Source organism: Genypterus blacodes, unplaced genomic scaffold, assembly GCF_046128005.1.
Source record: "Genypterus blacodes isolate CSIRO-AG114 ecotype Tasmania unplaced genomic scaffold, CSIRO-AGI_Gbla_v1 ptg000038l_1, whole genome shotgun sequence".
Taxonomy (NCBI): Eukaryota; Metazoa; Chordata; class Actinopteri; order Ophidiiformes; family Ophidiidae; genus Genypterus; species Genypterus blacodes.
The window spans coordinates 525,371-540,790 of record NW_027466851.1 but is presented as its reverse complement, the minus strand read 5'-3'; the positions used below and the strand labels follow the sequence as shown (position 1 = coordinate 540,790).

The 15,420-nt window shown below is 50.1% G+C and overlaps 1 non-coding gene across 1 annotated transcript; it reads left to right on the top strand.

The window, feature by feature from the left end:
• The first annotated feature begins 14,119 nt into the window (after window positions 1-14,119).
• Window positions 14,120-14,211, top strand: trnar-ucu (transfer RNA arginine (anticodon UCU)). Its single transcript is given in 2 exon segments — window positions 14,120-14,156; window positions 14,176-14,211. It is a non-coding gene; the product is annotated as a tRNA-Arg (tRNA).
• Window positions 14,212-15,420: the final 1,209 nt, after the last annotated feature.

The following is a 15,420-nucleotide window of genomic DNA, read 5'->3' as shown; positions in this document are numbered from 1 at the left end:
GAACGAGAAGGTGATGCGGCCGCTCAGTGGAGGTCCGTGCGTCGTGGCCTGTTTGGCCACCGTCCCGTGGGTGCAGGATGTGGACGAGGAGGAGGAGGATGGAGCGTTTCGGGAGGGGAAGGTCAACTCCTGGAGACCCGAGGATCCGTTCAGCACCGCGGACAGCTCAGCCCGTCAGCATGGTGGAGGATCTGGAGGATTCTGATCCGCTCCGATCACTGATCCGCTTCGGTCGTTGATCTGCTATCCGCATCGCAGTTTCCCAGCTCCATATTAAACGTTCTCCCTCTCCCACAGCCCGCGGCGCCCCTCTCTCTCTCTCTCTCTCTCTCTCTCTCTCTCTCTCTCTCTCTCTCTCTCTCTCTCTCTCTCTCTCCCTCCCTCTCTCTCGCTCTCTCTCCCTCTCTCTCTCCTGCTGCTCCTCAGCCCCAAAATGTCTGGTTCTTCCTCCCGGAGATGCGCTGCGATGAGCCGCTCTGAAGCCTCCTCCTCTGCTGTGGCATCTCCGCTTTCACGGGCTTTGTGGTCGCACACATACGAAGCGAAGAAGAAGCTTATGTCCAGAAAATACGTGCATGCTGCAAAAACAAGGCGGCGTTTCTCTCTGCCCCCTCCTCCTCCTTCTCTTCTTCCTCCTCCTCTTCCTCCTCTCCGCTCCGCTCCGTCAGTCCGCTGTTGTTCCCGGTGTCGGCGGTGCGCAGTGGGGGGGGAGTTCGGAGCTGATTTGCCCTCAATCGCTGCCAAACGGTCCGGATGCTCGATGTGTTGGGGGAGCGATGGAGCCGGACTCTGGCATGCTGTCTCTCCTCCTCCTCCTCCTCCTCTCAGTCAGGGAGGAAGAGCTGCTGCTGCGTCCTGACGTTCGGAGAGTCCATCATGAATATTCAGCGGCTGGACGGATCGTGTCCGCGGCGTGCTGAGCCGCTGGTTCCGCTCTCACCTGTGAGCTCCAGCAGAAACTCCAGGCGGCGCTGCTGAGCTCACAGGTGACGAGTTATCACTTTCACTTAGTTTGTTGTTTTTCTTATTTCATTTAAAACGACGCTGAAAAAACAAAGTCGTAAAATAATGTTTGACTTTTATTCAACAAATATGTAGGAAAACACATTTTTTAAAGAAAAATCACACACACACACACACACACACACACACACACACTTTACACCGTAAACAAGGTCTGCCCATAAGCACTGAGGCAGTGTGGAGGGCAGCACTGAGTGATTTGTGGGCGCAGCACAAACAACACAACACAACACAACACAACACAACACAGTGATGCAGTGAAGGCCGAGAACACCAGCAAGTCTGTAGGACCCTTATGGATCCATTAACACGTGTTAAAGCCTCTAAAGCTCCTTCACATGAAGATAGAAGTTTAAATAGAAACTAATACGTTGACCTCTGACCTTTGACCCTGAACCCTCTGCTAGTGAATCCAAGAGATTCATTGAGCTTTTATTGTGAAGGGCAAAACCTCTCTCTTTGTGCTGTAGAAGAAAGAACACTATGGATCCATGAGGGTCCATTAAAGACCTACAGACCTGAAGAGACGCACAAACATCTACACAATGGAAACAATCTCAGCGACCTCATTTGGATGTAAATAAACTGTGAATGCTGATATTCAGTCAAACAGCCTCATATCTCTGTAGGCGCAGCTGCATTAGCGCCTCTCTGATGTTTGGACTGCGTAGCTCCTCTGTGCTTCCTGAGGGCTCCTGTTGTAATTCCTCTCCTGTATTCACGAGCGTGCTGCTCTGTATGACAGCTTGCCGTTAAATAAGCGTCTTTATATGCAGCGTTTAATTAGGATTCATGCCACACGCGAGTCCCATTTACAAAAGGTGCTGATTTGGTCCGGGCTCTGCAGAAACGGACGGTGGGGAAATTACAGTTTCAGCCCCGTCAGCCGCCGGGGCCTCCGCTCGGCTGCTTACACAACAACTCCGCCACGAGCGCCCCGACTCTCCTCCGTAAGACGCCCAGGAGGCTGAGGTCCGGTTCTGTGTGTTCAGCAGCCAACGTTACAGCAGAGTGAGCGCCGGTGATTCAGCCGTAGTAGCCTCGGTCACCGCCAGAGCCTCAGTCATTCCCTCAGTGAGCCACTTCAACATGACTGCATGAAGAGCAGCGTGAGTGAAAAGGCATCGCAGAGTGCGTGTGTGTGTGTGTGTGTGTGTGTGTGTGTGTGTGTGTGTGTGTGAGTGTGTGTGAGTGTGTGTGCGTTAGAAAGATAACACAAAAGGTGATACATTTTTGTGACATTTGAAGGAGTGGCAGGTCGTGAGCCAAGTTTAACAACCGGGATACACAGAGATGCAGGATTTGGTTGTTAGGGCGACCTATAGAGAAGTGAGAGAAGTGTTTCGGCCTTGGCGGAGGTCTGAGGCCCTTGAGTGTGCGTGTAACAGTGTAATATTGTGTGTAGTAATGTGATCCCTGAGGTGTGTTTGCATTCGTCTGCTCAGTGATTATGGCTCACACCTGCCTGAGGGACGCCTGACGCTGCGAGCGCTGCAGATTCTGGCTGCGCTCCATAACGAGCTCAGATCCAGGGCGCTCTGCTGCTCCGGGTCCCTCTCAGGTCTCAGGTCGCCCAGACTGTGTGTCAGAATGTCTCAAACCCTGAGCAGATCCAAGCCAATCAGCTGCCATCGCTTGAGGTTTGGAGCTGAGACAGAGAGACAGCAGAGCGTTAACTCTTCATACTCTGGTCTGTTCACGGGGGCAAAGCCCTCAAGCTCCACTGGAGGTTTGGGCAACTGCATAAAACAGAACCACTACAAAGGAGAATCATCTCAGAGAGCTGCTCTACCTCTAAATAACATTCCTCTGGACGCTCAGGTGTCCAGCATGCAGTCACTAACACAACCAGGATGTCAACAACTTGAAGAGGAAATACCTGATTTACAAGAGAATTGACTCACTCATAAATATTGTAGAGTTGTGTCCAAATAAAATGAACATACAGGTTAAAGGACAAAACAACAGGCATGGGGGCGGGGGGGGGGGGGGGGGGGGGGTAATACTGGGCTCACAACTTATCAATCAACCTGACTTGCGACCAGAAACACTGGAGAACAGACGGCAGAAGGCCTTCGCTCTGAGTGCTTCCCTGCTACACTTGAGTTGTTGTCGTCTTCTCAGCGCATTCGGTCCATGTGAGCGCCGCAAACAGACGACGCTCAGCAGAAGCTCAGTCTGAACCAGGTCCCTGCGACGTCAGGTCTGCTGAGATGCGGGAGTACAGGGAGCAGACGGAGATCAAAAGCCGCCGAGGAGCCAACAACCGTTTGCACAGATTACTGTAAAAAGTGAGAGGTGTGTTGGTCCTGCAGAGACGTCCCCCCCCTGCGGAGACGTCCTCGCCCCTCCCTCTCTAAAACACGACTCGGGCACAGATGCAGAGGCGCACGCTCGCCTGGGGGAGTAAAGTTTATCCGTTATGGCTGTGACCCGCAGGCTAACGATGGAGCTCCACTTGTGTCTGCCTGAGCTGAACTGGCTCTCGTGCCGGAGCTGCTGGAGCTGCTGGAGCTGCTGGAGCTGCTGGAGCTGCTGGAGCTGTTGATTTGCTTAATGCTGCACTAAATTACAATAACAAGCCTCCGCCCCCGGCCCCTCTGGCCCTCCCTGCCTGCTCGCACGCCTCCTCTGCTGGGGAGCGGCTCAGGCGGCTTGCGGGCCTGAGCATTTGTCAGAGCCGCGGCCTTGTTACGGCTCAGCGTGCTCCCTGACCTCGCCGTGTGTCGGTAGCAACTCCCATCATGCATCACTCGGCGACATCACACATGCAGCGCGCTCTGTCGTCTTAAACCCTGAGGTGATACACGCAGCACGGAAGGTTTGCATTAGCATCCTGCCTGGCGTGTGAGGCTTGATTGGTAAGTTCTGAGCCTTATGTAGAGGAACACGGCGGCCTATAGGTTTAAAGCTGAGGTTGTGTTTTGGTCCCAGTTCGTGTGTGTGCGTGCGAGCTTATCATGTGTTAACACTTCTTTTGCCACAAGGTGGTAGCAGAGTGCGATGTCGGTACAGGCGGGCCTCAACCAAACCCTCCCTGCTGGCCGCCTGGAGAGAGAATAACTGAAACGCTCTGCCACCGCTCAAACCCCTGGGACAGAATGAGCGATTGTATTTATCCAGACAAACAGCGGCTCTGCTCTTTAATGTGTCCAGCAGCAGCAGATCTCCAGGCGGCCTCAAACGTTCCCTGATTTATGGCAGAAGCGATTACATCCTGCGGCGTTCTGATGCTTGACGGGTGAGTCGGTGCAGGTAATTAGAAAGAATAATGAAACAGAGAGCCGAGGGAGCCGACGGCCGCATCACAGGATCTAATCAGAGATAAATGGACTATCCATATCAGCCAGTCATTATGCCGGGAAGGTTATTGTTTTAAAACCCCGCATGCGCCGGCGCTGGACTCCTTCTCCTACGCTGTTATCAGCCCACACCTCACAGTCGTTTGTGCTCTGATTGATATTCTACTAGGAACTCCACCGCCGACAAAGAGCCCACAACAAAACATAGACAAAAGAAAACCGTTCACCATCAGGTGTTTGCCTGAGTGTGAACGTGAAGCTGAAAGCATAATTCCGTCCTATACATTCTGAGTTGTTTACATCTGAGCGGTGAACACACACGCCATCAACGGGCAATTACAAACGCATGGACACACAAACAAGCACACACACAGAAAGAAAACATCCTTTCCTGCTTGCGTTCACTCCAAAACAACAAATTGGTCTCAGGCAGAACAACACGGCGGCCGTCGTTACGCGTCACCGCCCAAACTCACCAAGTAACGAGCTGACTAACTACGTCAGTCATTCAAACGCATAGTGACTTCAGGAATGAGCTGAAACCACAGAGGAGCAACGTGTTTACCATCCACTAAGAGGAAACGTCCCCTTCCCTTTGTGTGTGTGTGTGTGTGTGTGTCTTCAGGTAGATGAAGCGATGGACCTCTGAGTGTGGAGGAGGACGAAGACGTCAAAGCTGTTAAAACGCTTTTATCTCATTACAATTAAAGGCAGCATCACACCGCCTACAGAAAGTCATTAAGTGGCTCAGCTAGTGGAGCGGACTTGTGTGTGTGTGTGTGTGAACGTGTGTGTGTGTACCCCCGGGTGTCAGTATCCCCTCTCCACCCACCCAACCTCGTTCTCTACCTCATTCTGTATTTCTTCTCTCTAACCAGTGTGTGTGTGTGTGTGTGTGTGTGTGTGTGTGTGTGTGTGGGAGTGTGTGTGTGTGTGTGTGTGTGTCTGTGAGAATGCTCAGTATGAAGGGGAGTGATGACCTGTGGTCCTCCGCACCCACGTCAACCTCAGCCTGTGCAGGATTCCTCCCTCAACACACACACAAACGCACACACGCACACAGCCACACACCCACACACGCACACACGCACACATGCACACACACACACACACACACACACACACACACACACACACAGCACGCTGGTTATTGTGATCTGTATCTACAATCCCGTACGTTCAGGCCTTTGAGGTTTTTCGCAGTGTAGTGATCCATGGTGGTTACCATGGCGCCACCGTAGCAACGGGGCGATCCATCAACCCCAGACGCCGTCCAGCTGTGATTCATGCTGCATGCTGGGAAAAGAAATCATAGAGACCAAAAGGCTCAGAGACCGAACAATTAAGCTTTCATCATTTCTCTTAATGTATGGACTCACACCGTCGCCATGGTTACAGATAACCTGCCGCCATTTTCCTTATCCAGTGTAAATACTGATAATGCTATTCCGGTCGGTGGCCGAGTTTGGAGGTAAACGAGGTACAGATACTGAGCTGAACGTACATGAGACTGAGGACCTAAAGGAGGACAGCTCACGTGTCTGTACACTGACACTCCTATTGCTCGCTCCATCGTTCAGCCGTGGCGTGCGTCCGCCTAGCGTGCGAGGGGGAGAAAGTCAATTGAAAGTGAAACTCTGCGGTGTTTGATGAATGGCTGCTGGAGGATCGGGCTCCTCTGATCTGCACTCAGGTCATTACTCCTGCTCGCTCCTCTCTAAATGTTTTTGTTCCACCTCGTCTCGCTCCGACGCCGCCCGCCTGGTTTCCCCACACCTACCGGCCTCCACTGTGTGTGTGTGTGTGTGTGTGTGTGTGCGTGTGTGTGTGTGTGTGTGTTTCCGTCAACATGCCTTTTACATAAATTGAACTTATGAGTAGAAAAAATGTGCAATGTTACAATTAAAACCCTTAAATATCTCCCATACACACTGACATGAAGGAGGCACTGTTGTGAACTTTACTTTGGTGTAAACTTTACACTTTACGGCTCAGTGGTTATGTGGGACATGAGGTCAGTGTGGAAGCTTCTACGCCACAGAACGCTGGTGAACAGATCCATAAAGGCCATCAGATGAAGTGATCATGTGACCTCAAACACACTGTGGCTACGACCGTACTTCCTGTTTATTTACTGCTTCCCTACGACTCCATTTCCCCTCAGTTGTTGCTCTCTAAATTACGCTGCCGTGTGTGTGTGTGTGTGCACGCCGTGGTTAGAACTCTCACAGGAGCAATCACAGAATCCATTCAGTTCATGGGTCACCTCAGTCAGGCCGCCAGCCAACAAACAGACCAACAGGATCAGAGCGGACACAGAGTGGACAACAGAGCAGACAACAGAGCGGTGAGACCACGTTCATCACCACGCAGCCCTCTGTAACAGGAAATCAACACGGGGCTGAAGATCTCTCCTGTGCAATAACGGCTGAAGAGATGAGAAGCGACTTGGAATGGTCTCCTGTCCGTCCCTGACCGCCGCCTGACCTCTGGCCAGCAGGGGGCGCTGCGTCCAGACTCCCCACAAGCAGTTCTCATCATGCAGAGTGTGTTTGTGGCGTCTGAAGCAGCAGCTGGACGACCTCTCAGGCTGATTGAGTAAAGCTCATTATCCTGCGCCGTCACCGTGAATCCATTTCATCAGGCCGTCGCAACTCATCTGGTCCAATTGGATTTGGCTCGGACGCCTTTTATCGCTCACAACCTTGATGTCGCCTCCGTCTCTTTTAAGCAGATTAACCAAACGTTGTGAGGAAACCTGTTATGTCGTCTCCGCTTTGCCCGCCGCTGATTAACTGACTATATAGTGGAAATAAGAAGAACGACCTCAGCAGTGTGACCTTTAAGCAAACAATGAACAGTTTGCTGTGCATAAAGGAGACTGAGACACACAGGGACTGACGGCCACTTGGGATGCGTCACACAGGGACTAGCGCCCCTTGGGACGCGACACACAGGGACTGATGCCCCTTGGGACTCGACACACAGGGACTGATGCCCCTTGGGACTCGACATACAGGGACTGACGCCCCTTGGGACACAACACAAAGGGACTGACGGCCATTGGGACGCGACACACAGGGACTGATGGCTGCTGGGATGTGACACACAGGGACTGACGCTCCTTGGGACTCGACACACAGGGACTGACGGCCACTGGGATGCGACACAGAGGGACTGACGGCCTCTTGGGACACGACACACAGGGACTGACGGCCCCTTAAGATGCAACACACAGGGACTGACGGCCGCTGGGACGCGACACACAGGGAGACACACAGCGACTGACGGTCCCTTGGGAGGCGACACACAGGTTGTGTCGTCCTTCTGCCTTGAAGGAGACAAAACTCATTGACTTGCTTTGTTTCTTTTCCATCAATCTAAACAAAGACGGATCTTGTCTGCGTTCTAACCCTCACCTACGTTTGTGTTCAGGGCAGATTTGACTTAAGCAAGATGTTGTTTCCGTTTGTAAAAGTTCACACACACGCTCAGTCGGTATCACGTCAAACACAAATGTCGTACTTCTTTCCAAGTTTTATGCAAATATGGATGAAGAGAACATCTGCAGACGTTAACTTCCCTCTACCTGTATGGCAGGAAGTGCAGCCTGGGGTCCACTCAGGTTTAAGAGGTCAAACAGCACCTAAAAATGTCCTGTTTTCACTCAGTGTGTATGGTGAGATAAGGGTAAAGTGATTGTGCTGGTTTGGGGGAGGAAGGGGTGAAGATCACGTCCCAGCAGCTTTGTGGCTCCGCAGGCTAATGAACTCCAGCACTGAATGCCGCCGAGACCAAACGCACCTATAATCTGATTTGTATCAGCGGATAAAACAGCGAAAATGGATGAAGAGCGTCCTTGACCACAGGAACCACTAACGACCATGCAAATTGAAATGTTGTTTTGATAGCGTCGTAAATGGATAAACATCGATCTGCCGACCGGAGAGTAAATGCCGAACGCGTCACCCTCGATTGATCCACCGACCGTCTGCGGGACAACGGATAAGGAGGCGGGAGTCTCTTGTCCTTCCCGGAATCGAGGCGGTGAACTCGGCTGCTGCCTGCCAAGACATTCGTCAAACCGGATCCACAGATCCATTTTGGCTTTGACGCGGATGACAAGTGAAAAGAACATGACTGGCTTTGTTTCACACCTCATGACTGAATATATACCAGTACTTTGCTGTGACGCTGTAAACAGAAGGAAATGTGAGTAGCGACATGTCACTCAGTGGATCTGGAAAACAGGTGAGACATAAACCAGGTCCTTATATGGTCATGATTGATTCTCAGCAGAATACAAGGAGATAAAAGTGCTCAAAGGAATTATTCAGCTGCACTAATGAGTGAAAATCAGCTGATTCCAAGAAGCTGAGTGACGTGTGTGAGCAAACGCACACACACACACACACACACACACAAATAGGCAAACACACACAAACACATAAACAGAATCTGCACTCAAAGTGTCATGGTTGTGTTCAAACCTGCTTGAAGGCCTGTAGAAAAATGGTGTCAGAACATCTAAACGTTGTTCCTCTGTAAGTCTGTAGGTCTTTATATGGACCCTTATGGATCCATGAAGATGTGTTAAAGCCTCTCAAAGCTCCTCTACATTCAGATAGAAGTTTAGTTACATTCAGATTTGTTTACTGTTGCTGGGCAGCTTTGAGTAACGACTCATGTCCTTCTGCAGCCTTGCAAACACAGGGGTGGAGTTTGTTCTGGTAGCACATGTGAGGTGGACGAGCTTTGGTTCAGAGGCGAACATCTGGGATGAGTGGAGCTGCTGCCCAGTGGAGCTCTGTGCCTCTGTGGAGCAACAGGTCCTCGGTTTGACTTCCAGTGAAGCACAGGAGGAGCCGTTCAAAGGCTGTAGGTTCAAGTCCCACCAGACTTGTTGATTTGGGTTTCACAGCTCGTGTGATGTTGCCCCATAACGTGATGTAGTTGAGATGTTGTGCAGATATACATGCAGGGTGTTATGAGGACAAACAGTAGAAGAAGAACAGAGATGTGAGGAGGTTTTAGCCTTATTATAGCATAACACAGCTCTATTAGTGAGTCCAGGAGATCTGTTGAGCTTTTATTGTGGAGGGCAGAACTTCTAACTTTGTGCAGGAGAAGAAACAACAACACAACTTACAGAGGAACACACACTGACTGAGTTTGGATGTAAATTGCCTAAAAATGATAAAATTATACAACATTGTTCAAATCACTTTGAAAATCAAAGCTGTAAAAAGGTTCCATGTATTAGAAATGAGCAATTTAAGAGCAAGCACACAATTCATAGATACAAGCACAAAGTATAAAAGCAGACTTACAGTCAGTCCACATAACACATTATTTTTTGTCTTAAACAAACAAAACATTACAATGGTCTCTCTCTCCTTTCTCTCTCTCTCTCACTGCCTCTCTCTCCCTCTCTCGTTCTCCCCCTCTCTCTCACTCTGTCTCTCTCTCGCTGTCTCTCCCTCTCTCTGCCTCTCTCTCTCTCTTTCTCTCACTGCCTCGTTCTCCCTCTCCCTCTCTCTCTCTCTCTCTCTCTCTCTCTCTCTCTCTCTCTCTCTCTCTCTCTGTCTCTCTCTCACTGCCTCTTTCTCCCCCTCTCGTTCTCTCTCTCTCTGTCTCGTTCTCTCTCTCTCCCTCCCTCTCCCTCCCTCTCTCTCTCTCTGTCTCTCTCTCGCTGTCTCTCTCTCTCTCTCTGCCTCTCTCTCTCTCACTGCCTCTTTCTCCCTCTCTCTGCCTCTCTCTCTCTCTCTCTCTCTCTCTCTCCCCCCCTCTCTCTGTCTCTCCCTCCCTCTCTCTCCCTCCCTCTTTCTCCCTCTCTCTCATTCTCTCTCTCCCTCCCTCTCTCTCCCTCCCTCCCCCTCTCTCTCCCTCTCTCTCTCCCTCCCTCTCGTTCTCTCTCTCTCCATCCCTCTCTCTCCCTCTCCCTCCCTCTCTCTGCCTCTCTCTCTCCCTCCCTCTCTCTTCTCATGTGTTTTGCTCTCTGTCGTTTCCTCCACTGAACACATTTTAATTTCACACAGACAAATTCGCCGCAGAGAACGTGACGCTCTGTTTCCATTTGCCGTTATCGTACTGAAACACGCAGCACGTCCTGAAGCGTCGTCCTTTCAGTCACCTCGCGTGTGTGAGTCTCTCACACACTCACTCACACACACACACACACACACACACACACACACACACACACACACACACACACACACACACACACACACACTTGCTACAGCTTAACCCTTCGTGCTTCACAGGGCTTCAAGTCAGCCTCATTCTGTCACAGAGCATCAAACAGACAGACAGACAGGCAGAGGGACAGACAGGCAGAAATCTGATCTAAAATCCAACCCCATGCTTGTCTTCATAAAGGTTCTGATGATTCTGAGTCACTGCACCACCCCAAAACCTCGACTCTGGTGGGACTCGAACCCACAACCTTTGAATGTCTCCTCCTGCAGCTAGAAGTCCAACGCGCTGTCTAGTCTCCTGTCCGGCTGGCTGTTTGTTGAGTTTTACAGATAAAAATAGTTTATGATACACCGAAATGATTGTATTGCGTCTTTTTTAAGTATTAATGCTAATAACTTGATTATCACAGCACATCTGGCAGATTCTCACACTTGTTGCTAAAGCTGCTACACCCGCCTGTGCTCAGCAGGACGACTGAGGTGATGATCACAGTTGATGCCTCTTTAAGTGCTGAACGATTTGCTCTGATGGACGGCGTCTCCCGGCGACGCTGTAAAGCCTCCAGGCAGCAGAGCGACCGGGAGGCTGGAAGAGCAATCGCCTGGGAAAGACTCCAGATTTCTGTAAGCCCCTGTGTTGTGCTGGACTTTGATTGGTGCTGATTTATGGGTTGAGGAGGAGGAGGAAGAGGAGGAGGGGGAGGAAGAAGAGGGGTTTGCAAAACAACATCATGTCACTAGTGGGTGTGAGTGCACGTCCCCACACACACGTCTGTACACACTCCTGTTCCTGGTTCACGTCCGCATCAAACCTCACTTCACACTATCATTTCTCTCCTTTGTACACGTTTGACTGCTCGTTCCTTTGGTGTCGCGTTGACACAAATGAATCGTCGTGACAACTGCTCTCCTTCCATTTCCAGCCCTTTAGTGTTTCACGCCGTTTCAATCTTTTCTGCTTCTTTCACGGCTTTAGGAACAGCTGATGAATCTACACACGTCACAGTTCGGATGTGTGTGTGTTTGTTCCCGTTTACATTATGTCGTTCCTTTGATTGACACACAGGCTGCAGCTCTCTCTTGATCCTTCTTTTGATGCCACGAAGACGTCGATCATTTCCTGAACTCATCACAGCAGAGACACTGAATGCAGCACGACGCGTTTGAAGACACGTCAGCGCCTCCTACACTTTAGCTTCTTTGTCGTCTGACATGATAAATGACATGAAGCGGCGGCGCAGTGATACATTATGATTAAAATCATTCGTCGACAGCAATCTATTACGTTTTTAAAAACAGGCCCGATTACACAGAGCGGAGACACTTTGAGGAAAAGGCAATTACCCGCCAGAGATCCTGCTGAATTTAACGTTCTGGAGATTAAAGAAATGTAGAACTCATTATTTCAGCTGGAAAACGTCTGTCCACAATAACACAGCCTGCATGAACTAAACCACTGTTTCACTCAACAAACCAGAGGCTTCAGCTCCTCTGCAGATAATCAATCACCTGTAAACCAGAACACACAACATGATGTCATGATGTGTGATGATCGTCACTTGCACAATGCTTTTATTCAGTGTTTATACAAACCAGGCCGGGTGGGATCTATGTTCTGCTCTGGTCTGTGGTCTTCTTACAGGTAGAAGTGCCTCCTCTCAGAGCGAAGGAGCAGCCGGGTGCTCCTCATCCTCATCCTCTCCCAGAGCGAGTCCTGACACCCTGCAGACAGGACTCGCTCAGTACCCAGAGCTCGTGACCGCAGGTAACATGTGGAAGGCAGACGGACGGCTCAGCTCTCTATCGATCGCTCGCTCCTTCCTACCTTCACTTCACTCACACAGAGATACGTGACCTGGTTGACCTCCATCAGCACCTGGAGAGGATGATCCGCTGCTGCACAATCTGCAGCTTCACGCTCGGCTGCAGACCGACCGAGCTTGAGGTCGTAGGTCACAGCTCCATGAAACGAAGAGGACCGCATCGTCTGCAAAACAGCAGAGATGTGAGTTTACGGTCAGCAAGCAGTGAGCGACGAGCAGAGGCCGGCTGAGCAAACCAGAACGGCGCCGCAGCAGCACCGCCGTGCCGCAACGTGTCGGGCACTTCAGCCTGAGGGAACATGTACGATGTGAGGAGGGGAGGAAGAGGAAGAGGAAGAGGGAGCGACTCTGTGCCTGGATGGGATGAGTGAAGGGTGCTGGTTGTTTTCGGAGCGTCATTATCTGCTCGGCTGCTTCCAGATGTTTCTCTGTCGTTTTACATGAAGAGCATGAAATTCCCATAATGAGCTGCCAGCTTCTGCCTGTTGTTGTCAAAAAGATCAAAAAGTAAAATTCAAATATCTGGAGACTCCAGTTGTTTTTCCACTTTTATCCTAAATCTGAGTTTGTTTTGCTTTTTGTTAGGAAGCATCTGCACCTTGATGTTTTATAATGTTTTACATCATAATGCTGATGTGAGAAACCCCAAAGTCTGTTCCCGGACAAATATTGAAACAATAACTAAATTAAAAATAACAATGGATTATACAGAATTGGCAGTTAAAAAACAAAACGTTGTAAATCAGGAGAGACAAATTAAAATGTATGAACAAAAATAGAAAAATCTATACATTTCTATTTACTTCTGGGAAAATATTGATTTTTTTTTTTAGGAGCTACAAAGAAAGAAGAAAAAATATTGATTGTTGATTGTTCAGATGATTGAATTGATGAGTGTGAATCACAAACATGAGCTCAGACGCACAGCAGCTGCCTGCCTGAGAACTGTCAGACTGACCTTCACTCTCACAAAGGGGCTCAGCAGTGTGTGAGTGTGTGTGTGAGTGTGTGTGTGTGACTGTGTGACTGTGTGTGTGTGTGAGAGAGAGAGAGAGAGAATGTGTGTGTGTGTGTGTGCGTGCGTGCGTGCGTGCGTGTGCATGTGCGTGTGCGTGTGTGTGTGCATGATTGACTGTGTGTATGTGTGAGTGTGTGACTGTGTGACTGTGTAAGTGCGTGTGACTGTGTGTGTGTGTGTGTGTGAGTGAGTGTGAGAGTGTGTGACTGTGTGAGTGTGTGTGTGTGAGAGTGTGTGACTGTGTGTGTTTGTCATTCCTGTCACGAGGCTCCAGTCAGTCAGGTAAAATATAACGACACACTCAGACATTCTAAATCACCGAGGTAATCGTAAAAAGTGATGAAACGGGCGAAATCCAGGCCCGACTAATCAATAATCGCTCCAAACTGTGATTCTCTGGCTGCGGCTTTGTGGTCAGAACATTCCACTCTTCTTCGTGGGATCCATTAAGACGATCGGCCTCTGGGGAGCATTTATCACAGCCCACACAGGAAGTGAACCTATGGAATCAAAAGCTTTTCATTGTGACTCACTGAATGCAGTTATTCTGTCTTCTGTCCAATTACTGCTACGCATCAGAGCACAGGGTGTGTGTGTGTGTGTGTGTGTGTGTGTGTGTGTGTGTGTGTGTGTGTGTGTGTGTGTGTGTGTGTAGCTGAGCAGCTTTGGGTCGCGACTCATCTCCTGTAGCATCGTGGGCGATACAGAGGCAAACATCTGGGACTCGTCTAGACATCATCAGTGGCTTTTCGTGGCTCTGTGGCGCAACGGATAGCGCGTTGGACTTCTAGCTGGCCCGTGGTCAAGCCATTCAAAGGTTGTGGGTTCGAGTCCCACCAGAGTCGTGTTTTTCTGAGAGGTGTGGTCCGGGTTCTGTTTGTACTTTGTTACAGGGCTCAGTAAAATATCAGAAAGTTCCATCGGTAACACTTATCCAGCTAACACACACTCTCGTTCGTTCTGATGAAATGAAAACAAAGCTGTCTTCCCCGGCGTCTCTCGCTGGATGAGGAGAGTGACGTCCTGTCGCTAACAGGATGGAGCCACGACAACACTTTGGAATTTAATTTGAATAGCAATGAGAAGAATCCGTCTGCCCGCTCCTCCACGTCTCTACGTCTCCATCCTCTCATCTGAATTCTCATCACGCTAACCGGCGTGCGTTTCTCACATTATTCTTCCGAGCGGGAACGCCGTGGGAGGACACGGATACGAGAGCGAGCGGGGGTGTGAACGGCCGTCTCACTGCCGAGTCAGAGGCCTGATTGTCTACGACAGCGTGTGTGATTGACAGGTCGCTCCTCCAGGCGCACGTATAGAAAGGCATCAGCAACAAACTAAAGCTGCTGTGGACACACACACACACACACACACACACACACACACACACACACACACACACACACACACACAGAGCTGATGATGGTGAGCGGGTGTGACAGGTGGTGTCAAACACAGCGGCGCCTCACAGCAGCCTGCCGCTCTGTGACAGGATGTTTGGCCACGAGGTGAAGCTGGGATTCGACCCACGATCACTCACACACATTCACATGCTCACACACACTCACACATGCTAACACACGCTCACACACTCACACATGCCCACATTTGACATTAAAGTTACCACGGCGACTTTACAAATTAGCTGAAAGTAACGCAGTGGAGATTTAGCAAGAGGGAGGCGAGAGAGAGAGAAAGAGAGAGAGAGAGAGAGAGAGAGAGAGAGAGAGAGAGAGAGAGAGAGAGAGAGAGAGAGAAAGAGAGAGAGAGAGATGGAGAGGGAGAGAGAAAGAGAAAGAAAGAAAGAAAGTGAGAGAGAGAGAGAGAGAGAGAGAGAGAGAGGGAGACAGAGAGAGAAAAAGAAAGAAAGTGAGAGAGAGGGAGACAGAGAGGTGAGAGAGAGAAAGAAAGGAAGAGCCCGAGAGGGAGAGAGAATGAAAGAGAGAGAGAGAGCAAGAGAGAGAGAGAGACAGAGACAGAGAGGGAGAGAGAATAATGTCTATAAACCAATGATGAGGAAGAAAACAAACATTGTTGACATCGTTTCCCTGAGA